Genomic DNA, 26,359 nt, shown 5'->3' on the forward strand with positions numbered 1-26,359 from the left:
GAACAACAATAAGATACCACTACACACTTATTAGAATAGCTAAAGTGCAAATAACTGATAATACCAACTAATGGAAAGGATGTGGAGCAAAAGGAACTCTCACTGATAATGAGAATGCAAAATGGTACAGCTTCTTTGAAGACAGTTTGGCACTTTCTTACAAAACTAAACGTAATCTTACCATATGACCCACGATCATGCTCCTAGGCATTTACACAACAGATTTGAAATTTTATGTCCACACAGGAACCTGCATGTGAATGTTTATAGCAGATTTATTCATAATCACCAAAAGTGGGAAGCAAGCAAAATGACTTTTAATAGGAATGTATAAACAAACTGGTACATCCATACAGTGGAATATTTCTCAGTGATAAAAAGAAATGAGCTACCATGCCAGGAAAATAAATGTACAAATCTTAAATGCATATTGCTAAGTGAAAGAAGCCATCCAGAAAAAGCTAAATAACAAAAATTTCCAATTGTATGACATTCTGGGAAAGGCAAAATTGAGAGACCTTCAACAGATTAGAAGTTGCGAGGGATCTGAGGGAGGAAGGAAGGGTTGAATAGGTAAAGCATAGGGAAATTTTTAGGCTGGTGAACTTCTGTGTAATATTGTAATGGTGAATAAAAAACAGTAAGCATTTGTCAAAACCCATAAAACTTTATAGTACAAAGAGCAAACCTTAATGTATAAAAAATTAAAAAAATAATTTAGGAGATGAGGAGAACCCTTAAAAGACATTAAGATTGTTACAAAGTTATCTAAATTTATTATAAACATATGAGGCAACATCATTGAAGGGGGTGGGGGAATAAGGTGCTGACCTAGATAAGTAACTTCAGAAACAGGTGGAGTCTGTAAGCCTAAGGCAAAAGGAACTGTTCACAAGCACTCTACTCTAGTTGATAAAGCGATTTTTCATAGGGATAACAATTCCAATACTGCTATACATGTTTATATTAGAACTGAACAATTAAGAAAAAGGATGGCCAATGGTGGGAGTCCTGTTGTTGGACTAGGAGCTTACAGATAAGAAAGGGAAAGAGGCTAGTATGATCTACGTGTTAATGGAGTAGAATTTGAGACATCGGTGTGAACTCATGTTTAGCTTAATATAGGTACTGACAGTTACGTATAGAAATATTTATGGATCTATGTATATACATGTGTTAGTATACCACATGTATCTCCTTGTTTTGTTAGCTGAGAGAGTCTAGTAGCAATGACATGCCAGTATTAAAGCAGAGTCACTCACTGGTGAGACTCTAGATCTTGGCATGTTCCTTCTGATGCATGAGATATCCTTGAGGTATAAGATGTAGAAAATGACACATATATCAGCACAAGACTCCTGGCTACATCCTCTATTCTGACCCAGCTTCCCCAGAAAATTCTCCATCCTTAAAGAAAACTGAAAGCCTGTCATGTGTACCTCACTCCCATCCCCATTGCTTTACAAGAGAAACAGCTGCCTAGATATCTTGGCACCAGCTTACAGAGGGATTCTGGGATGAGACAATGAGAAAAGCCCTTTCACCAACTCACGCAGCACCAGCTCAGGCAGGAAAAGGAAACTGCTCAGTGGGAGCTTTTCACATTTTAGCTGAAGCATCCACTCTAGCAGATATCACAGAACAAAGAACTTAGAAGTCTTAGTTAGTGCAGGAAAACTTCTCATGGCTTTTAAGTGACATCTTTTAACTTCTATCAATTAAAGATAAATAAAACCTGAGGGTCAAATACCTGCAGAGCACCCTGTCATAAACATTCCGCAAGGAGGCTCCAAACTGTTGATTTTTTGTTGGTATTATTTTCCTGCTAGGTAGTGCTCTAAGTGGTTAGAGGGAAATTTAACATCTCCACTGTCATGTGGAAGACATCCAGGAAAAATATGGGAAAAATTAGAATTTATGAGGACACTTGGGGAAAGCACCACATTTGCTGAATCCCATATATTTGGTATGTTGTGTGTTCATTTTCATTTATCTCAACTATTTTCTAATTTCTCTTTTGATTCTTCTTTGACCCATTGATTATTTAGGAGTTTGTTGTTTAATTTCCATGTATTTGTGAGTGTCTCAAATTTCTTTCTGTTATTAATTTCTAATTTCATTTCATTGTGGTCAGAGAACACACCTTGTATTATCTTTAGCTCTTTAAACTTATTGAGGTTTGTTTTATGGTCTGGCATATGGTCTATCCTAGAAAATGTTCCAGTTCACTAGAGCAGAATATATATTCTGCTGTTGTTGGTGGAGTGTTCTATAGAAACCTATTAGGTCTAGTTGGTTTATAATGTTGTTTAAGTCTTTTATTGTTGATCTGTCTAGTTTTTCTATCCATTATTGAAAGTGGGGTTCAAGTAGAAGTCTCCAACTATTATTGTTGAATTGTCTATTTTTACTTCATTTCTGCCATGTTTTCGGTGCTCTGTTGTTAGGTGCATATGTGTTAATAATTTTTATATCTTTCTGATAGATTGACCCTTTTATCACTATAAAATGTTCCTCTGTATCCATGGTAATACATCTTGCCTTAAAACCTACTTTGTCTCTTATTAGTGTAGCCACTCCAGCTTTCTTTTGGTTTCTGTTTGCATGATATATCATTTTCTATACTTTTACTTTCAGTCTCTTTGTATTTTTGAATTTAAAGTATGTCTCCTCTAGACAGCATATTGCTGGATCTGTTTTTTAAATTGAGGCTGATGATCTCTGCCTTTTGATTGTATTATTCAACCCAATCATTTAATTTTATTACTGATATAGTTGAATTTATATCTGCCATTTTACTTTTTGTTCTCCATATGTCTCATATCTTCTTTGTTCTTCTATTCTTTTTTACTACTTTATTTTGCATTAAGTGAATATTTTCCAATGTAGTATTTTATTTAATGAATTTTTCACTACGTATTTTTCTGAATTATTTCCTAAGTTGCTGTTATAAGGCTGCTTATGTACATCTTAATTTATCAGAATCAGCTTTGTATTTGTGCTAAATTCCATTGATCATAAAAACATTACTCCTATGGAGAAACAAATACCATATGCTAACACATATATATGGAGTCTAAAAAAAAAAAAAGTGGTCTGAAGAACCTAGGGGCAGGACAGGAATAAAGACACAGATGTAGAGAATGGACTTGCAGACACGGGGAGGGGGAAGGGTAAGCTGGGATGAAGTGAGAGAGTGGCATGGACTTATATATACTACCAAATGTAAATAGATAGCTAATGGGAAGCAGCCACATAGCACAGGGAGATCAGCTTAGTGCTTTGTGACCACCTAGAGGGGTGGGATAGGGAGGGTGGGAGGGAGACACAAGAGGGAGGAGATATGGGGATATATGTATATGTATAACTGATTCACTTTGTTATAAAGCAGAAACTAACACACCATTGTAAAGCAATTATACTCCAGTAAGTGTTAAAAAAAAACACAAAAAACATTACTCCTATGTAGTTCTATTGTGTTTTACCCTCATTTTGAGGAACTACTGTTATATGTATCATATTGACAAGTGTTAGAAACATAACAATACATTTATATAATTTTTACTTTGTATAACTTCATATCCTTTAAAAAAGGGAAGAAATGAGAACAAGTACATATTTATGTTTTATCATTTGTTTCTCTTGATTTGTTCTTGTAGATTTGAATAGCCATCTTACTACATTTAGATATGTTATAGGCACAATAATACATTATATACATATTGTTTTTGTTTTTATTTTTTTTAGAAAGGAAGTTATTTTATTTATTTATTTATTTATTTATTTATGGCTGTGTTGGGTCTTCGTTGCTTCACAGGCTTTCTCTAGTTGTGTTGAGCAAGGGCTACTCTTTGTTGTGGTGCATGGGCTACTCATTGCAGTGACTTCTCTTGTTGCAGAGCACGGGCTGTAGGTGCTTGGGCTTCAGTAGTTGTGGCACGTGGACTCTTGAGTGCAGGCTCAGTAGTTGTGGTGCTTGGGCTTAGATGCTCTGCGGCATGTGGGATATTCCCAGACCAGGGCTCGAACCGATGTTCCCTGCATTGGCAGGCGGATTCTTAACCACTGAGCCACCAGGGAAGCCCTACATATTGTTTTATACCATTGCTTTTTAAATGACTTCAGAGAAAGAAAGGAAAATAAATATGCATTTTTACTTTAATAATTACATAATTACACTTGCCACTGTCCTTTGTTTTGTTTGTTTGTTTTTTTGTATGGATTTCATTAACTGTCTGGCATCATTCGCTTTCATCCTGAAGATCTTTCAGTATTTCTTGTAAGGCTGGTCTGCTACCAAAAAATTCCCTCTGTTTTTGTTTATCTGGGAATGTCTTTATTTTGCCTTCATTTTTGAAAAATAGCTTTATTGAATATAAAATTCTTAGTTGACAGTTGTGTTTTTTTCTTTGAACATTCAAATATGTTATCTCACTGCCTTCAGGCTTCTATTTCTTCTGATGAGAAGTCAGCGGGTAATCTTATTGGGGTTCCCTTGTAAGTGACAAGTAGCTTTTCTCTTGCTTCTTTCAAGATTTTTCCTTTATCATAGTTTTTCAGCTTTTTTTTAAATTTAATTTTTAATTTAATTTTTAGTTTTTACTACTATATGTCTGCTTATGGATCTCTTTGTGTTTATCCTACTTAGAGTTTATTAGCTTCCTGTATGTGTAGATAAATTTTCAAAAATAAATTCAGGAAATTCTGGGACTTCCCTGGAGGTCTAGTGGTTAAGATTCTGTGCTTCCACTGCAGGGGACATGGGTTCGATCCCTGGTTTGGGAACTAGGATCCCACATGCCGCATGACCAACCAACCAACCAACCAACCAACAAACAAACTAATAAATAAATAAATTTAGAAGTTTTCAGCCATTATTGCTTTGAATATTTTTTCTGCTTCTTCCTCTCTTTTCTCTTCTCTAACTGCTCCCATTATGTGCATGCCTGTGTGCTAAATGATGACCCACATTTCTCTGCTACAGCCTTCATTTTTATTTATTTTAAAATTGTCTCTGATATTCAGATTGCATAATCTCTATTGATCTATCTTCAATTTGCTTTCAACTTTGGCCAGTTCAAATTTACTGTTGAACCCCTCTTGTGAATTTTTTCTTTATTGGAGTATAATTTCTTTACAATGTTGAGTTAGTTTCTGCTGTACAATGAAGTGAATCAGCTATATGTATATGTATATCCCTTCCTTCTTGGACCTCCCTCCCACCCCCCTATCCCACCCATCTAGGTTGTCACAGAGCACCGAGCTGAGCTTCCAGTGATTATAACATGTTCCCACTATCTACCTATTTTATGCATGGTAGTGTATATATGTCAATCCTAATCTCTCAATTTATCCCATGCTCCCATTCCCCCCCTGTGTCCACATGTCCGTTCTCTACATCTACATCTCTATTCCTGCCCTGCAAATACTTTCATCTGTACCATTTTTCTAGAGTCCACATATATGCTTAAATAGAAGATACTTGTTTTTCTTTGTGGCTTCACTCTGTATGACAGACTCTAGGTCCATTCACATCTCTACAAATGACCCAATTTCACTCCTCTTTAAGGCTGAGTAATATTTCATTGTATATATGTACCACATCTTCTTTATCCATTCATCTGTCATTAGACATTAGGTTGTTTCCTTGTCCTGGCTACTGTAAATAGTGCTGCAATGAACACTGGGTTACACGTGTCCTTTTGAATTATGGTTTTCTCTGGGTATATGCCCAGTAGTGGGATTGCTGGGTCATATGGTAGTTCTATTTTTAGTTTTTTAAGGAACCTCCATACTGTTCTCCATAGTGGCTGTATCAATTTACATTCCCCCCAACAGTGCAAGAGTGTTCTCTTTTCTCCACAACCTCTCCAGCCTTTATTGTTTGTAGATTTTTGATGATGGCCATTCAGACCAGTGTGAGGTGATACCTCATTGTAGTTTTGATTTGCATTTCTCTAATAATTAGCGATGTTGAGCATCCTTTCATGTGCCCCTTGGCCATCTGTATGTCCTTCTTGGAGAGATGTCTATTTAGGTCTTCCGTATATTTTTTGATTGGGTTTTTTAGTGTTTTGGTATTGACCTCCATGAGCTATTTGTATATTTTGGAGATTAATCTTTTGTCTGTTGCTTCATTTGCAAATATTTTTTCACATTCTGAGGGTTGTCTTTTCATCCTGTTTATGGTTTCCTTTGCTCTGCAAAACCTTTTATGTTTCATTAGGTTCCATTTGTTTATTTTTGTTTTTACTCATTACTCTAAGAGGTGGGTCTAAAAGATCTTGCTGTGGTTTATGTCAAAGAGTGTTTTTCCTATGTTTTCCTCTAAGAGTTTTGTAGTGTCCAGTCTTACATTTAGGTGTTTAATCCATTTTGAGTTTATTTTTGTGTATGGTATTAGGTAGTGTTCTAATTTCATTCTTTTACATGTAGCTGTCCAGTTTCCCCAGCACCACTTATTGAAGAGTCTGTCTTTTCTCCATTGTATGTTCTTGCCTACTTTGTCACAAATTAGGTGACCATATGTGCGTGGGTTTATCTCTGGGCTTTATATCCTGTAACCATTGATCTATATTTCTGTTTTTGTGCCGGTACCATACAGTCTTTTTTTTTTTTTTTTAAATAGATTGAGAAACTGATTGGAAATTGAATGCAAACTAAGACCACTTGACTGTTACTGAAATGAATAGCCCAGTTTGCTTTTTTTTTTTTTTTTTAAAGAAATTCACGTTCTTTTATTTATTTATTTATGACTGTGTTGAGTCTTCGTTTCTGTGCAAGGGCTTTCTCTAGTTGTGGCAAGTGGGGACCACTCTTCATCGCGGTGCGCGGGCCTCTCACCATCGCGGCCTCTCTTGTTGCGGAGCACAGGCTCCAGACGCGCAGGCTCAATAATTGTGGCTCACGGGCCCAGTTGCTCCGTGGCATGTGGGATCTTCCCAGACCAGGGCTCGAACCCGTGTCCCCTGCATTGGCAGGCAGATTCTCAACCACTGCACCACCAGGGAAGCCCATACAGTCTTGATTACTGTAGCTTTGTAATATAGTTTGAAGATGGGGTGCCTGATTCCTCCAGCTCTGTTTTTCTTTCTCAAGATTGCTTTGGCTGTTCAGGGTCGTTTGTGTTTCCATATAAGTAGTAAAAATTTTTTGTTCTAGTTCTGTGAAAAATGTCATTGGTAATTTGATAGGGATTGCATTGAATGTGTAGATTGCTTTGGGTAGTATAGTCATTTTCACAATATCAATTCTTCCAATCCAAGAGCATGGTATAACTCTACATCTGTTTGTGTCCTCTTTGATTTCTTTCATCAGTATCTTATAGTTTTCTGTATACAGTTCTTTTGCCTACTTAGGTAGGTTTATTCCTAGGTATTTTATTCTTTGTGTTGCAATGGTAAGTGGGACTGTTTCCTTAATTTTTCTTTCTGGTCTTTCATTGTTATTGTATAGGAATGCAAGAGATTTCTGTGTATTAATTTTGTATCCTGCAACTTTACTAAATTCATTGATTAGCTCTAGTAGTTTTCTGGTAATGTCTTTACAATATTCTATGTATAGTATCATGGCATCTGCAAACAGTGACAGTTTTACTTCTTCTTTGCCAATTTGGATTCCTTTCATTTCTTTTTCATCTCTGATTGCCATGGCTATGACTCCCAAAACTATGTTGATTAATAGCAGCAAGAGCAGACACCCTTGTCTTGTTCCTGATCTCAGAAGAAATGCTTTCAGTTTTTCACCATTGAGAATAGTTTGCTGTGGGTTTGTCATATATGGCCTATATTATGTTGAGGTAGGTTCCCTCTCTGCCCATTTTCTGGAGAGTTTTTAATCATAAATGGGTGTTGAATTTTGGCAAAAGCTTTTTATGCATCTATTGAGATGATCATATGGGTTTTATTTTTCAGTTTGTTGAGATGGTGTATTACATTGATTGATTTGCATATATTGAAGAATCCTTGCATTCCTGGGACAAATCCCACTTGATCATGGTGTATGATCCTTTTAATGTGTTGTTGGATTCTGTTTGCTAGTATTTTGTTGAGGATTTTTGCGTCTATGTTCATCAGTGTTATTGTCCTGTAATTTTCTTTTTGTGTGTGTGGTATCTTTGTCTGGTTTTGGTATCACAGTGTTCGTGGCCTCGTAGAATGAGTTTGGGAGTGTTCCACTCTCTGCAATTTTTTGGAAGAGTTTGAGAATGATAGGTGTTAGATCTTCTCTAAATGTTTGATAGAATTCGCCTATGAAACCATCTGGTCCTGGACTTTTGTTTGTTGGAAGATTTTTAATCACAATTTCCATTTCACTACTTGTGATTGGTCTGTTCATATTTTATATTTCTTCCTGATTCAGTCTTGGGACGTTGTCCTTTTTAAATAATTTGTCCATTTCTTCCACATTGTCCATTTTATTGGCATATAGTTGCTTGTAGTAGTCTCTTATGATCCTTTGTGTTTCTGCAGTTTCAGTCATAACTTTTCCTTTTTCACTTCTAATTTTATTGATTTGACTCCTCTCCCTTTTTTTCTTGATGATTGTTTCTAAAGGTTTATCAGTTTTGTTTATTTTCTCAAAGAACCAGCTTTTAGTTTTATTGATCTTTGCTATTGTTTTCTTTGTTTCCATTTCATTTATTTCTGCTGTGATCTTTATGATTTCCTTCCTTCTGTTAATTTTGGGTTTTGTTTGTTTTTCTTTCCCTAGTTGCTTTAGGTGGAAGTTTAGGTTGTTTATTTGAGATTTTTCTTATTTCTTGAGGTAGGATTATATTGCTATAAACGTCCCTCTTAGAAGTGTTTTGCTGCATCCCATAGGTTTTGGGTTGTCATGTTTTCATTGTCATTTGTTTCTATGTATTTTTAAAAATTTCCTCTTTGATTTCTTCAGTGATCTCTTGGTTATTTTGTGGCACACTGTTTAGCCTCCATGTATTTTTGTTTTTTACAGTTTTTTTCCTGTAATTGATATATAGTCTCATAGCGTTGTGGTCGAAAAGATACTTAATATGATTTCAATTTTCTTAAATTTTCCAAGGCTTGATTTGTGACCCAAGATGTGATCTATCCTGGAGAATGTTCTGTGTGCACTTGAGAAGAAAGCAGTATTCTGCTGCTTTTGGATGGAATGTCCTGTAAATCAGGGGTCTTTATTTTAAAGTCTACCTTGTCTGATATGAGTACTGCTACACTTGCTTTCTTTTGATTCCCAATTGCATGGAATACCTTTTTCCTTCCCTACACTTTCAGTCTGTATGTGTCCCTAGGTCTGAAGTGTGTCTCTTGTAGACAGCATATATATGGGTCTTGTTTTTGTATCCACATTCAGCTAGTTTGTGTCTTTTGGTTGGAGAATTTAATCCATTTACATTCAAGGTTATTATTGATATGTATGTTCCTATTACCATTTTCTTAATTGTTTTGGGTTTGTTTTCATAGGTCTTTTTCTTCTCTTGTGTTTCCTGCCTAGAGAAGTTCGTTTAGCATTTGCTGTAAAGCTGGTTTTGTGGTGCTGAATTCTCTTAGCTTTTGCTTTCCTGTAAAGTTTTTGATTTCTCCATCAAATCTGAGATCTTGCTGGATTGAGTAATCTTGGTTGTAGGTTTTCCCCTTTCATCACTTTAAGTATGTCCTGCCACTCCCTTCTGGCCTGCAGAGTTTCTGCTGAAAAATCAGCTGATAACCTTTTGGGGATTCCTTTGTAGGTTATTTGTTGCTTTTCTTTTGCTGCTTTTAATATTTTTTCTTTGTATTTACTTTTTGTGAGTTTGATGAACATGTGTCTTGGTGTGTTTCTCCTTGGCTTTATCCTGTATGGGACTCTCTGCACTTCCTGGACTTGGGTGGCTATTTCCTTTCCCCTTGTTAGGGAAGTTTTCAACTCAAATCTCTTCAAATATTTTCTCAGGCCCTTTCTCTTTCTCTTCTTCTTCTGGGACCCCTATAATCCGAATGTTGGTGCATTTTATGTTGTCCCAGTGGTCTCTGAGAGTGTCCTCATTTCTTTTCATTCTTTTTTCCTTATTCTGCTCCTCGGCAATTATTTCCACCATTCTGTCTTCCAGCTCACTTATTCGTTCTTCTGCCTCAGTTATTCTGCTATTGATTCCTTCTAGTGTGTTTTTCATTTCAGTTATTGTGTTGTTCATCTCTGTTTGTTTGTTCTTTAGTTCTTCTAGATCTTTGTTAAACATTTCTTGTATCTTCTCGATCTGTGCCTCTATTCTATTTCTGAGATCTTGGATCATGTTTACTATCATTACTCTGAATTCTTTTTCAGGTACATTGCCTATTTCCTCTTCATTTATTTCATCTTGTGGGATTTTACCTTGCTGCTTCATCTGCAACATATTTCTCTGTCGTTTCATTTTTTGTAACCTACTGTGTTTACGGTCTCCTTTCCACAGGTTGCAGGGTCGTGGTTCCTCTTGCTTCTGTTATCTGCCCCTTGGTGAATGAGGTTGGTCCAGGGGCTTGTGTAGGCTTGCTGGTGGGAGGGACTGGTGTCTGCACTCTGGTGGTTAGAGCTGAGTCATTTTCCTCTGATTGTCAGGGCCACGTCAGGTGATGTGTTTTGGGGTATCTGTGAGTTTAGTACGACTCTAGGCAGCCTGTCTGCTGATGGGAGGGGCTGTGTTCCTGTCTTGCTGGTTGTTTGGTGTGAAGCATCCAGCACAGGAGCCTTCAGGCAGTTGGGTGGAGCCAGCCCTCGGTGTTGATATGGAGACCTCCAGGAGCACACACACTGATTAATATTCCCTGGGTCTGGGAATCTTCTGACGTTCTAGCCTCCTGGACTTGGTGCTTCCACACTGGAGGCCTAGGCCTGACCCCTGCCTGGGGAACCAAGAGCCTGAAAGCTGCACATTGTGGCCAGAGAGAAATGAAAGAAAAGAAAAGAAGAAGAAAAAAAGAAAAGAAAAAAGAACTGAAAAGAAAACAAACAGAGAAACAAAATCGAAGACAAATAGCAAAAACCAAAGCAAACAAACAGCAGCAACAGCACAACACACACACAGAGAAAAAAAATGAGAACAAACAAATAAAATAATTAAAAAATAAGAATGGTCAATATGGACTAAACTAACAAAACAAAAAATGAAAAATAAAACAAAAACAGAATGCAAACAAAAAAAGTGAAGAATGCATAAAATATACACATAAAAACCATTAAAAGAAGAAAAAATAAAATAAGAAACAAAGAACAAAAACAAGAAAAAAACACAAAACAACCAAAAATAAAGTAAAAATAGAAAAATAAAAAACATATATTAAAAATAATAAATATATAAAAAATAAAAATAAATATAAAAAATATTAAAAGCAACAACACCAGCAACTGAACAAATGAAACAAACAAAAAAATAATAGTAATAAGGATATTTTTCTGGGCCTCTTCAGTCAGTGTCCTTTTTCCCACAGTGAGCCAGAGCCAATCCCTGCCTCCCCAGGAGGCCTTCCAATACCTTTAGGGGGGGTCTCTGGCCCTACTGTGGGCACTGTGGGACCAGCTCAGACTCTGATCTGACCTGACTCCCACGTGTACTTGCCCCTAAATTCCACTGCTGCAAAGGCTAGACCGGTCTCAATTGTGGGAACATTCATTGTCTATTCAGGTATTTCACAGACGCAGGATTTACCAAGCTGATCTCAGGGATTTAATTTGCTGCTCATGCAGCTGCATGGAAAGATTTCCATTCCTCTTCCTGAGTCACACTGCCCTTGCATCTTAGCCCCACCTCTGCGTGTGCACCACCCTCAGGTGTCTGTTGCTTGCCCATTCAAGAGGGAGAAAAAACATTGGCTGATAGGTACACACTTACTCAGGCCAGGGAGAGGTATGGTGGCCACAACTGGGGGACAGCTACAACTGGGGTGTGTGTGAGTTGCCTGTGGCAGCCTGGACCAGTAAGCAGTTGCAATAGACTGTGGCACACTCGCTCTGGTGGGAGTCCTTCCCAGTGCCTGCAGAAGCAGGAGCTGGCGTGTGAGGGTGATGGCAGCCCCAACCCCCGTGTGCCACTCAACAATGGCACCTCACTTTCCAGGCAGACCGTGCTTCCTCTAGGGGCATTCCTGGCCATGCATGACCTCACTCCAGGCTCCTCTGCTGTATCCGTGCAGCTAACAGCACTCCTCTCCCCGGATCCATTCTCCTAACTGCATGCTTTAGCATTCAGCCCCCACCAGCATTGGAGGACTCCCGCCCCAGGCAGGGGTGCCCAGGGCTGATTCCTAAGGAGGCTTTGGGATGGGTGGCCCTCAGGCCCCCAGAGCCCATGTGGGTGGAGGAGACCCTGGCCCGAGGGCTGGGTGGCCCCCTCATATGGGAACCCCTCCCAGTGGCTGCAGAGGGTGAAGAAGCTGGCTGGTGGGGAAAGGGGTTGTAATGATAGCCTCGCCCCTTGCACGCTACTCAACAATGACAGCTTGCTTCTGTGGTGCTCCGGACATTTTCCGAAAACTTTCCTGGCTGTGGAGCTCCTTACTCCTGTCCCTTCGGGCTATCTTTTCACAGCTAACAGCTGTGTCCTCCCTGGGTCCATGCTCCAAACCCCACTTTCCAGCACCCAGTCCCCCTTCACAACAGGCAACCCACGACTCAGGCTGGAATGTGCAGAGCTGTGGTGTAGACCATATGTTTGCAGTTCTTACTTTGTCCTGCCTTCCACAGATCATCTGCTGCATTCTCCTTTGATCTCCCGAAGGTCCTTTTCTGTCCCAGCTGATTTTGCCACCATGAGGGAGTTTTTCTGAGTGTGAGGACTCACCACTCACCTTCAGCTTCCTGCCAGGTTGCTGCTCCCTTTTTTAACTCCTCTTTTCTTTTTTTCTTCTTTCTTTCATCCTATCCAGTTGTGAGGGGATTTTTCTTGTCCTCTTAGGTGTCTGAAGTCTTCCGCTAAGGTTCAGCAGGTGCTCTATGAGAATTGTTCCATTTGTAGATGTGTTCTTGATGTACTTGTGAGGAGTGATGAATTCTGGGTCCTCCTATTCTGCCATCTTGATTCCTCCCCCCATTCATCCATTATTGACACTTAGGCTGCTTCCATGTCTTTACTATGCTGCTATGAATGTGGAGGTGCAGATATCTTTTTGAGTTAGTGTTTTCATTTCGTTTGGATATATTCCCAGATGTGGAATTGCTGGATCATATGGTAGTTCTATTTTTAATTTTTTGAGGATCCTCCATACTATTTTCCATAGTGGCTGTACCACTTTACAATCCCACCAATAATGCACAAAGGACCCCTTTTGTTCACATCCATGCCAACATTTGTTATACTTGTCTTTTTGATGATGGCTATTCTAGCAGGCATGAAGAGATATCTCATTGTGGTTTTAATTTGAGTTTCCCTAATGACTAGTGATGTTGAGCTTCTTTTCATGTACCTGTTGGTCTTTCTTTTATCTTCTTTGAGGAAATATCTATTCAGGTCCTTTGCCCATTTTAAAATTGTGAACCCCTAAATTCTGATGACTCTTCTTCACCAGTGGAAGTAGTCTTCCAAACCCATCTGAGATTGATCTTGCATTGCCTGAGGAAACTATAGTCGCCTCCCTGAGGGACTTGCCTTGCAAGACACTGCTGATTCTCCTTAGGACCCACCCCACTTACCACTTACCACTCTTTATTTCTAGACCTCTAACTAGACTGGAGTCCTAGCCCCTTTAGGCCCCTAAAGGTGAAGTATGAAGTGTAATCCATGAGGAGGTGTGCTACACTCTAAAATAAGTACTTGATTTTTCCAATTTATAGAGACTGAAATCTGGGGAATGTGTGTAGGAATGGATATAAAGAGTATGGGATAATAGCGGAAGAAACATAAATTTGGATCAGGTCAAATTTATTGATATGGGCCCACTAAGCAGAGATTATAAATTAATGTTGCAGCTTAGGGAGTTAGAATGGGCTGCAAAAGTTTGGTTGGTTGACTGAACCATGGACCGAGAGGTGGCCCACAGTGAATGAACTTGGAACATTAGACCTGCCTTGGTACACTGCAGAGAGAGTAATCAAAGGCTTATGGTGCTTGGAATGTTAAAATGGACTTGTCATCTAAGACCTATCATCAACCCTGGGAGATTTCAGAGGACACACTTTTCACCATGACTGTGAGAAATAAATTTGTGAGGGTTGCCCCAGCATCTTGAAGAGCTTTGTTACCACTCTTCTCTGTAGGCTGGGAACTTAGTGAGAACTGTTGCCAGTGAACTGGGAAAACTAAATGTAATGGGTATAATTGGATCAGGAGGTGGCAGGGGCCATGTGGCTGCAAGGTGGGTGTGGTTACCATAATGAATAGCAGATTTAAAGCAGAAATTAGAATAGCTTGACTTTCAGAGGCCTGTGGTATTGGCTATTGATCATGGTGTTCCAAGAAGTAAAATAGATAGGAAGTCAACAAAATTTTTTTATCTGTATAAGTATATTTCTAGGTCAAGTAAACAAAAATCTAACTTGAAGCATAAGAACATAGAGTCATGACCCCTCAATCAATTCTCAGACTTGATCCAGTTTACAGGTCCAGAATTCCTTGAAGGAAAGAGAGGCCAGGTTTCCTTGAGGAAGAACCATGATATACTGCCAAAAATTTATACTGTTAATCTTCCTCCCAGCCTTCCCCAGAGGGACATACAGCCTTTTACAAGGGTGACTGTGTACTGGGCAAAAGGAAATAATCAGACCTTTTGGGAACTACCAGACACTTACTCTGAACTCACACCGATTCCACGAGATCCAAAATGTCACTGTGGTCCAGCAATTAGAATAGGGGCTATGGAGGGCAAGTGGTCAATGGAGTTTTAGCGCAGATCTATCTCACAGTAGGCTCGATGGGTCCCTAACCCCATTCTGTGGTTATTTTCCAAGTTCTGGAATGCATAATTGGAATAGACATACTCAGCAACTGGCAGAATCTCCACTTTGGTTCCCTGATCTCTGGAGTGAGAGCTATTATGGTGGGAAAGACCAAGTGAAAGCACTAGAACTGCCTCTACCTAGAAAACTAGTAAACCAAAAGCAGTACTGCACCCCTGAAGGGACTGCAGAGAATGGTACCACCATCAAAGATTTGAAAGTTGCAGGGATGATGATTTCCACCACACCTCCACCATTCAACTCACCTATTTATTCTGTGCAGAAGATAGATGGATCTTGGAGAATGACAGTAGATTATTGTAAGCTTAACTGGTTAGTGACTGAACTTGCAACTGCTGTACTAGATGTGGTTTCATTGCTTGAGCAAATTGACAAACCCCTGGTACCTGGTATGCAGCTACTGATCTGGCAAATAATCTTTTTCTCCATCTCTGTTAGTAAAGACCACCAGAAGCAGTTTGATTTCAGCTGGCAAGGTCAGCAGTACATTTTCACTGTTCTACTTTAGAGTTATATCAACTCTCCAGTCCTATGTCATAATTTAGTTTGTAGGCTTGCCTTTCCTTCCACAAGACATCACACTACTCCATTACATTGATGACACTGTTATGATTGAACCTAATGAGCAAGAAGTAGCAACCACTCTAGGCTTATTAGTAATACATTTTTGTGACAGAGGGTGAGAAATAAATCCAACAAAAATCCCGGGGACTTCCACCTCAGTGAAATTTCTAGAGGTCCAGGGGTGTGGAGCAAGTCGAGATATCCCTTCTATGTGAAGGATAAGTTGTTGCATCTGGCCTCTCCTATTACCAAGAAAGAAGCACAACCCCTAGTGAACCTCTATTTTTTCTTGGCCATGCCATGCACCTTTCAGAATCTTAGTTCCCCAACCAGAGATTCAACCCAGGACCATGGTAGTGAAAGCACTGAGTCCTCACCACTGGACCAACAGAGAATTCCCCTCTAGTGAACCTCTTTGGATTTTAGAATCAACATAGTCCTCATTTGGGTGTGTTACTCTGGTCCCTTTACCAAGTGACCCAAAGCTGCTAGCTTTGAATGGAGCCCAGAACAAGAGAACATTCTGCAACAGATACAACCTGCCATGCAACCTGTTCTGCTACTTAGGTTATGTGATCCAGCAGATCCAATGGTACTGGTGTCACTGGCAGATAGTGATGCAGTTTGGGTTCTTTGGCAGACCTCTATATGTGAATCAGAGCATAAACCCAAAACGGAACAAAGCCCTGCCATCCTCTGTGGATAACTACTCTCCTTTTGAGAAGCAGCTTTTGGCTTTCAATTGGTCCTTAGTAGACAGAATGCCTAACCATGGAAAACCATGTTACCATACAATGCGAGCTGCCCATCGTGAACTGGGTGTTATCTGACCCACTATACCATAAAGTTGGGTGTATACAGCATCCATCATCAGACAGAAGTGGTATATATGATATTAGCCCTGGGAAGGCCCTGAAGGCACAAGAAATTTACATGAAGAGGTGGCCCAAATACTCATGGTCCCTACTCCTGGTACACTGCCTTCTCTTTCCCAGCCTGTAAGTATGGCCTCATGGGGAGTTCTCTGCCATCACTTGGCAGAGAAAGAGAAGACTTGAGCCTGATTTACAGATGATTCCTCACAATATTCAGGCATCATGCCGAAGTGGACAGCTACAGCATTACAGCCCCTCTCTGAGACATCCCTATAGGACATTGGTGAAGAGAAATCCTTCCAGTGAGCAGAAATTTGGGCAGTGCACCTGGTTTTTCACTTTGATTAGAAGGAAAAATTGCCAGTTTTATTATTATATGCTGATCATGGGCTGTGGCCAAAGAGTTGGCTGGATGGTCAGGGACATGGAAGTAACATGATTGGAAAATTGGTGACAAGGAAGTCTGGGGAAGAGGTATGTAGATAAACCTCTCTGAATGGATGAAAAACATGAAGATATTTGTGTCCCATGTGAAAAACATGAAGATATTTGTGTCCCATGTGAATGCTCAGCAAAGAGTGATCTCAGCAGAGAAGGATTTTAATAATCAAGTGGATACCATGACCAGTTATGTGGACGTCAGTCAGCTTCTTTCACCAGCCACTTTTGTCATCCCCCAATGGGCTCAGCAACATGGACTTCCATTCATCATGGTTGACGTGAGTAGAGCCACTACTAAGTGCCTAATCTGTCAGCAGCAGGGACTAACACTACGTCCTTGATATAGCATCATTCTCTAAGGTGATTAGCCAGTAACTTTGTGGATTGTACCACTTCCATCAGGGAAGGGGCAGCGTTTTGTTCTTACTGGAATAAGCACTTACTTTAGAAACAGATTTGCCTTCCCTTAATGCTATGCTTTTGCCACGACTACCATCAATGGGCTTACGGAATGCCTTATCCACCATTACGGTATTCTACATAGCATTTCTTCTGTTCAAGGAACTCACTTCACAGAAAAAGAAGTGTAGCAATGGACCCATGCACATGAAATTTACTGATCTTACCATATTCCCCATTATGCCGAAGCAGCTGATTTGATAGAATTAGTAGAATGGCTTTTTAAAGACACAGTGACAGTGCCAGCTATGTGACAGCACCTTGCAGGGCCAGGGCAAGGTTCTCCAGAAGACTGTATATGCTCTGAATCAGTGTCCATTATATGTGTTGTTTCTCCCATAGCCAGGATTCACAGGCCTAGGAATCAAGGTGTGAAATGGAAGTGGTACCACTTACTATTACCCCTAGTGACCCACTAGCAAAATTTTGGCTTCTTGTCCTCAAGACCTTATGCTCTGCTGGCCTAGAGGTCTTAGTTCCTGTGGGAAGAACAATTTGACCAGGAGATATGACAACAATTCCATTAAGCTGGAAGTTAAAACTGTCACTTGGCCTCTTTGGGTTCCTCATGCCTCTGAATCAATAGGCAAAGAAAGGAGTTGCTGTGCTGGCTGAGGTGTTTGATCCTGACTGCCAAGGGGAAATTGAACTACTATTCCACAACGGAGGTAAGAAAGAGTGTCTTAGTTCAGGCTGCTATACTAGAGTACCATAGACTGGATGGATTAAACAATAAACATTTATTTCTCACAATTTTGGAGGCTATAAGTCTGAGATCAGGGTATCAGCATGGTTGGGGTCTTGGTGAGGACCCTCTTCCTGATTATGTCCTCACATGGTCTTCCTTGGTGCATGCATTCAGAAAGAGAAATCCTGTGTCTCTTCCCCTTTTGTAAGGGCATTAACCCCATCATGATGGCTCCATTCTCATGACCTAATCTAATCCATATTACCTACAAAAGGCCTCACCTCCAAATACCAGCATACTGAGTATTTGTGTAAGAAGATGGATTAGGGGGTCTTTGGAGAAAGCGAACCAGGAATGACTTTCTTGACATAAGAGAACCCAATTTGGCCTAAGCCATTTTGTAACCTAAACCTGACTGCAATGGTTGTCCGTGAACAGGTCTCAGTAATTAACAATCTTAAGGGGAAAAAAGAAATGCAGGAACAGAGAAAAGGCAGTCAAACAACAGTGCAGTGATAAAGCAGAGTCCTAGCTCCTCCTCAAGGGATATAGATAATAATATATCTCTGAGTTCTGCAGGAACTCAAAGAAGTTCCTTCCCACCCAGGTGAAGGATGGAATGATGATGTTGACCCTCCAGACTTCAACTAAAGCTCGGACTCTGTTGACCTTTACCCAATTCTATGCTGAATTCTCTCTCAAGCTCCTTCATAAATATGCACGTACCCTTAGATTCAAACTTCCCCAATTTTGCTGTTTGGGGCCATACTGCTTTGGGAAAGAGCCCCAGTATTCTCCTTATTTGTTGCAAGTAATAATAAATCCTTCCTTCTCCCATGCCTTGGCTTGGTTGTATCTTTTGGCTCAACACCTACCAAAAGGTGAACCCAGTTTTCAGGTAACACTAGGATTTTAAGCTGTGCACTTTGGGGGGACACATTCAGCCCATAGCGAAGAGTATGCCTGGAATCCCTTGGGGCATCTCTCGGTATTAACGTGTCCTGTGGTTAAAGTCAGTGGACGACACAACAACTCAAACCAGGCAGGACTGCTAATGGCCCAGGAATGGAAGTTTGGGTCACTCCACCAGGTAAAGAATTACAACAAGCTGAAGTGCCTAATGAAGGCAAAGGGAATGCTGAATGGGTCGTAGAAGAAGGTGATTATAAATACCAGCTACAACTACATGACCAGTTACAGAACCAAAGACTATAACTGTCATCAGTATTTCTTTCTTATTTTGTTATAAATATGTGTGTGTGTTTGTGTTTGTGTGTGTGTATCTCTACATATTTATATAAAGCAAATATATTTGTTTTCTTCCCTATCTTTCTTATCCTCTTATCATATAAGATAAGATGTATTGGCTTTATATAATAGTACTTAAGTATTGCTAACATTACATCATAGTATTTAAGTTATGGAATATCAAGGGGAAGAGTAAACATAACCCAAAGACTTTGTATCCTCTTCTGGAGAACAGCTTAGGGCGATTTTCGTTATATGTAAGATGGTTGTATCAGGTCGAAGTGTGACCTTGTTATTGTCTTTCTTTGGAGATGTAGTATGGTTGAATGAGATGTGTATGGGTGCCAAGTTGACAAGGAGTAGAAATGTAATAGTTACTTTTATATGTTGGGGGCATAGGAATAAATTGGGAGACTGGGATTGACAAATACACACTACTATGCAATAGATAACTAATAAGGACCTACTGTATAGCACAGGGAACTCTTCTCAATACTCTGTAATGGCCTATATGGGAAAAGAATCTAAAAGAGGTGGACATATGAATAAGTATAACTGATACACTTTGCTGTACAGCAGAAACGAATGCAATATTGTAAATCAACTATACTCTAATAAAATTTAATTAAAAAATAATAAAAGAAATACACACAATATTAAGTGGGGATAATAAAATTGGTCATTATGACTTATCATAGACTTCTTATAGAATGCACATTTTACAATCTTTGAAGCAGTTTATTAGTGTCAATAACATTGGGAAATAACACTTGTCCTATTGTTACCAGGCTATTGTCCCAGAATGAGACCCCTGTCTGATTTTTATGTGTCAACTTGGCTGGGCCACAGTACCCAGATATCTGGTCAAACGTTCTGGGTGTTTTTGTGAAGGTATTTTTTTAAGGTAAGATAACCACTTAAATCAGTAGACTTGGTGTCTAATGCAAGTTTGTGTGCCTGACACACTGTGAGGCCAAGCAAACTGAAACACTGGAGTTTGGAGCAGAGAGAGGTTTATTGCATGACCAAGCAAGGACAACACATGGCTCATGCTCAAAAAAATCCAAACTCCCTGATGGTTTTCAGGGAAGTGTTTTTATAGGCAAAACTTAGGGTGAGGGCTGCAGGGTGTGTGACTTCCTTCTTATTGGTTGGCGGTGAGGTAACGGTGGTGCTCCAGGAATCCTGTGCTCAGCACGCGGCTATCATCTTCCACCTGGGTGGGGACCTTAGCGCCTGTAGAAGAAGAACTCAAAGATAATTGTTATGGATATCTCTTCAGGAGGAACCAGGACCCTGCTTTATTGCTACACTATTGTTTCTTGACTGCTCCTCCTTTCTGCATTCCCTCCCTTCCCTGATTAATAGATGTTTGAATCTGCCCTTTGGAACTCAGGGAAAGTCTAGGAGGCTGAGCCTTTTCCCTACAAACAAGAAACAGGGGACAAGGAAAGGCTTTTGTACTTGGGAAGTTCCCACAGAGTCCTGCTCGGTTTCAGACTGTGTAAAGCAGATTACCTACCATAATGTGGGTGAATCTCATCCAATCAGTTGAAGGCCTTTTTAGAAAAAAACAACCTCCCGGAAGATGCGAGAATTCTGCCAGCAAGCCTTTAGACTTGAACTGCAGCTATACCCTGGGCCTCCAGCTGGCAGCCTACTCTGCAGATTTTGGACTTGCCAAACCTCCACAATCACATAAGCCAATTCTTTAAAATAAATCTTTGTCTATGTATATACAACCTGTTGGTTATTCTTCTCTGGAGAACCCTGACTGACATCATTCATACAGGCAGTTTCTGTTGCCTGCTGTTTCTTCAGTGCATGGGTCATACTTTCCTGTTTCTTTGCATGTCTCATAATTTTTTTTGGAAATTGCACATTTTAGATACTATATGGTAGCAACTCTGAGTACTACCCCCCCTACCCCCACCCCCTGCCGACCCCAGGGGTTTGTTTTTGTTACCTGCCTGCTTACTTGTGTGTGGTGACTGGCTGGATTATTTTCATGATGTCTGTTACCCACCCCCCACTTCTCTTTTTTCCCCATCCCCACAGGGGGAAGTCTCTAAGGATGTTCCTCAGGGGACATTATGTGTATGCACCTTATGTAAGGCCACAGTCCCCCCTGGGATGACAGTGGTTTTAGCAGTCTTTATTTGACTATCTCTTTTCCTGACTATGCCCAGCCCAGCTATTACAAAGATTACTCTGTTGTTTTCAATGATGTCCTGGGAATAAATTGCCTCATAGACTAATCCAACCAAATTCAGACTTCTTTTGTGAGGGAACAGAGAGTAGAGGTGGAGAGAAGGGTGAAGATTCGCATACCTTCACTTGCCTAGTGAGGAGATAGAAGATGTTGTCCATGGTTAGTGAAAAGCTTTAAGTGTATTGATTATTACTGCTGTTAGATATAAGTGAAAACACAGCTAAAAATATCAGTATAACTATATAGGGGGTAGTAGTGGTGAAAGAACCTAAATTCTTTCTATTATAGTAGGAAAATAACCAATGTCTATTGGTTAATCAAGAAATAGTGATTTGACCTAACCAAAAGATATTGAGGTGACCATAAAAGAATTGAAATCAGAACCAGTTAAAAGTGGTTACCTCAAAGGAGCAAGTCTAAAAGGCAGGGAAGATCATTTAGAGGCCCTCATTCCCTCTCCCTTTCTTCTCTCCCTCCCTTCCTCCCTTTGTCCTTATACCTCCCCCTCTCTCTCCCTCTTTTTTTTTCCTTTCCCTCTCTCTTTCTTGCTCTCTCTCCATCTTTTTTTTAACTCTCTCATTAGCCTTTCTGTACTATTTTATATGTTAAACATGCACAGTTATTACTTGCATTACAATTTCATTAAAATATTTAAAGATTTGCTAAGGAAACATTAGAAATTAGATTACTCAAGAGAAAAAGAGGTTTTTTTTTTTTAAGTACTTGAGGGTCACTCAATTATTAAGTGATATGCAAGTTATACAACATTCTTATCTATTTATTAAGGCATGTCCCCATGTACCTTAGGATATTCTTAATGTGAGTCATTATAGACCATTGTCTGCCCTTGGAAATACTAAAATTGCATTCTTTGAGATGATCCACCCACCAAAAAAAACCCCAACCCCCAAAGCAACTCTCCCTCCAAACCAAATTCGGTCTCCTTTGAAGAAATAGTTCCCAAAGTCAGTGTTTGAAATTTGTTCTGACACCAGAGGGCTCTTCACAGCTTTCTCTTTTCCTGTTCTCTCTGTAAACCAGTGGACCTATAGTTTAGTCTGTATTTCCAATGAATACATCATTTACTTCCCAGCTGCCTTTCACCACAACCTTCACTGTTTTTAGAACACCCTTAGGTTTAAACATTTCTCACTCTGTTGCAAATGAAGTCAGTTCCTTTGGGAAGACATTTGGAGCTCTCTGTTCTGTGGTTTGCTTCTTTCTCTGTTCTCTGGTATGATTCTCCCCCTGGGCAAAATCTCTGAGCAGTGACTCTGGTGCTGGAGGTGGGAACAATGTCAGGCTTCTCTCTGAGTGACACGCTTGCATTAGGAGCTGCGTGCTCATTGGAGTGGTGGAACAGTCTCAGAACTTCTCTTGCCTCTCTGGGCATGGAAACTTGTCCCATGAGCTGGGTAAGGGGTGATCAGGGTCCCAGTATTGGAGTATTCTCAAGGTAGAGCATCCATCCCAGGATTGTTGGTTGTGAAGAAGAAGGGAACCCCTACCTTTCAGCCACACTCCCCTGGAACTTATCCTTAGCAAGAAGAGACCAAGGGCAGGATGAGAAATGTTGACTTCTGCCTCTCCCAGGAGGAGAGTCCTCTGAATGGGAGCAATGGTGAGAAGGAGCTCTGTGTTCATGGCTGTAACAGTATGGAGTAAAGTTTCCATCTCACTGAGCTGGGAGAGGGGATGAGCATGGATTTTGGTTCAAATAATGTCTCAACTAGTTTTACTGAATTTTAGTAGATTTTCTTGAATAACTTCTTTTTTTTTTTTTTTTACTATATGCCCTTAGGACCATTTGCAGAGACTTACATTTAAAATATAGTAATTTTCAGTAGTTGACTGGTCTGCAGAGCTTTCCACACTGTTGTGCTAGAAGTGGAACTCTCACCCGGGTGCCACTTTAATTTGTTCTCAGGAGTACCCAGAGCCTGCTGGAACCAGGGCATGCTGATTACATGTGAGTTCAAAATTAAACCACCATTTCCTGTTGTGGTTATGTATGTGGGAAAGGGTGGTGTAGGGAGAGTCTTCCAAATGCTTACCAGACCCAGAGCATGGCAGGTGACTCACACACATGTGCATTGTCTCCCCCCCTCCCTCCCTCCCTTCTTCCCTCTTCCCACTCACACATTCACAACAACCTATCCAGCCACACCAGCTCATGGCAATCCTACCTGACCCCGTCACCCAAGTCCAGCCTTGTCATCCCACACACCAGTTCTATGTTGGCCATAGCGAGGATGATCAAGTGGAAGAGGCTCCAGCGAGGAGCCTATCCTTGGACTCCAGGAGAGGCCTCAGTTGGCTGAGGCCCCTCATTGTCCATCCTGAGCCTCTCCCACTCCTGGCTGGGTGGAGTTGTGGAAAGGGTTACAGGTCCCAGGGACTCTTATATGGTTGTGGCCCAACATACCGGCTGCTACCAGAGCAAAGGGGGACCTGGGTTCCCCATGTCCCAGCGGGGAGACATATATGGAGATAAGGGTCCTTGAGTGATCAGGAATGGAGCATCTAGTCTCTTTGAACTCAGATATTCTTCTACCCTGGACACCTTAGAGGGTGGGCAGGGACCGAACCTCCCTCATTCATTTCTGTCCAGATAATCAAGTCTGAGTCCTAGATCATCTTTCAGTTTCAGATCATCTCCCCTCACAGCACACAGACAGGGACAGCCCTTAACACTCTCCTCAGAGACTTCCATCTCCTGTTCAGCTCTCTCTCTATAAACAGCTTTTGTGACAGAAATGTGTCAGGGCTGTTTGGTGTGGTAGAGAAAGAATGCGTCCAGGGTCAGAAGGTGGAGGTGTAAGCTCCTTCCCCTTCCAAGTGTGTGGCTCCGGACACCCAATAAGGTCACACAATACCCTCAATGTCCATTCATGTCATCACAAATGGCAGGATTTTTAATGGCTGAATAGTATTCCTATATATAAAATATATTGTACATCTCATTTTCCTTTCTTAAATGAAGTATTTTATTGAAGTGTAGTTGATGTACAATATTATGTTAGGTTCAGCTGTACAACATAGTGATTCAACAATCAAATACAGTATGAAATGATCACCACAAGTCCAATAACCATCTGTCACCATGCAAAATTATTACAGTATTGTCAAATATATTCCTCATGTTGTACATTACATAACTATGACTTATTTATTTTATAACTGGAAATTTTTATCTATCAATCCCCTTCACCTATTTTGCCCAACCCCTAACCCCTTCCTCTCTGGTAACCACCAGTTTTCTCTCTCTATCTATAAGTCTGTTTCTGTTTTGTTTTGTTTGTTTCATTTTAAGTGAGATCATATGGTATTTGCTTTTCTCTGTCTTACTTATTTCACTTAGCATACCCTGTAGGTCCAACCACGTTGTTACAAATGGCAATATTTCATTTTTTTTTATGACTGAGTAGTATTCCATTGTATATCTATGTACCACATCTTCTTTATCCATTCATCTGTTAATGGACATTTAAGTTGCTTTCATATCTTGGCTATTATAAATAATGCTACTATGAACATTGAGGTGTATGTGTCTTTTCAAATTAGTGTCTTAGTTTTCTTTGAGTAAATGCCCAGAAGTGGAATTGCTGGATTGTATCGTAGTTCTATTTTTAATTTTTTGAGGAACTTCCATACTGTTTTTCACAGTGGCTGTACCAGTTTACATTCCCACCAACACTGCACGAGGGTTCCCTTTTCTCCAAATCCTCATCAACACTTGTTATTTGTTGTCTTTTTGATGATAGCCATTCTGACAGGTGTGAGGTGATATCTCAATGTGGTTTTGATTTGTATTTACCTGGTAATGAGTGATATGGATCAACTTGTCATGTATGTTGGCCATCTGTATGTTTTCTTTGGAGAAATGTCTATTTAGTTCCTCTGCCCATTTTTTTTTTTTTTTTTTTTTTTTGGCCGTGCTGCACAGTTTACAGGATCTCAGTCCCCTAACCAGGGATTGAACCTGGACCACAGCAGTGAAAGCCCAGAGTCCTAACCACTAGCCTCTGCCCATTTTTTAATTGAGTTATTTGTTTTTTGATATTAAGTTGCATACTACATTTTCTTTATCCATTCATCCATCCATGGACACTTAGGTTGTTTTCATGTCTTGCTATTGTGAATAATGCTGCAGTGAATATGGGGGTGCACGTATCTCTTTGACACACTGATTTCATTTCCTTCAGCTATATACCCAGAAGTGGAATTGCTGGATCATATGGTAGTTATCTTTCTAATTTTTTGAGGAACCTCCATTCTGTTTTTCACAGTGGCTCTACCAATTTATATTTCCAGATAGAGCACTTTCATACAGGAATGAGTGTGTCCCTGGGGGATCAGTGCTTGCTGCTTGAATGGGCACCAGAAAGGACAGAACTGGAGGGATCTGGAGAGGGGGACTGGAGCACAGAGAGTGGGGAAACCCGGGGGTTATGTACCTGTTATGTGTTGAATTGTGTCCTCCAAGAAAGATATATTGAAGTCCTAACCCTTGATACCTTAGAATGTGCTCTCATTTGGAAATAGGGTCATTGCTGATGTTACTAGTTTAGTTAAGATGAGATCATACTTGAGTAGGGTGGACCCCAATCCAGTATGACTAGTGTCCTTATAAGAAGAGGAGAGAGACATACATGGGAAGAACTCCATGTGAAGATGAAGGCAAAGATTGGAGTGATGTATCTACAAACCAAGGATTGCTGCAGCCACCAGATGCCAAGACAGGCATAGGACAGACTCTTTCTCAGAGCCTCTAGAAGGACCCAACCCTGTTGATACCATGGTTTCAGACTTCTAGTCTCCACAACTTGAGAGGATACATTTTTGTTGTTTAAGCCACCAAGTTGTTGGAACTTTGTTATGGCAGCCTTAGGAAACTAAGACAGTTACCTTCATAGTTTGAACCCAAGATGCCTTCCTGCTTCTTGCCTTCACACACCCACCACCCAGTCCAAACTGGTCCATTCA

At 40.2% G+C, this 26,359-nt stretch overlaps 1 protein-coding gene across 3 annotated transcripts in view; it reads right to left on the bottom strand.

The window, feature by feature from the left end:
• Positions 1–26,359, bottom strand: part of LOC309622987 (olfactory receptor 2T27-like) — a 214,183-nt gene that overhangs the window by 39,611 nt on the left and 148,213 nt on the right. The gene's annotated exons all lie outside the window — the stretch shown is intronic.

Source organism: Balaenoptera borealis (assembly GCF_965194805.1).
Source record: "Balaenoptera borealis genome assembly, chromosome: 2".
Classification (NCBI taxonomy): domain Eukaryota; kingdom Metazoa; phylum Chordata; class Mammalia; order Artiodactyla; family Balaenopteridae; genus Balaenoptera; species Balaenoptera borealis.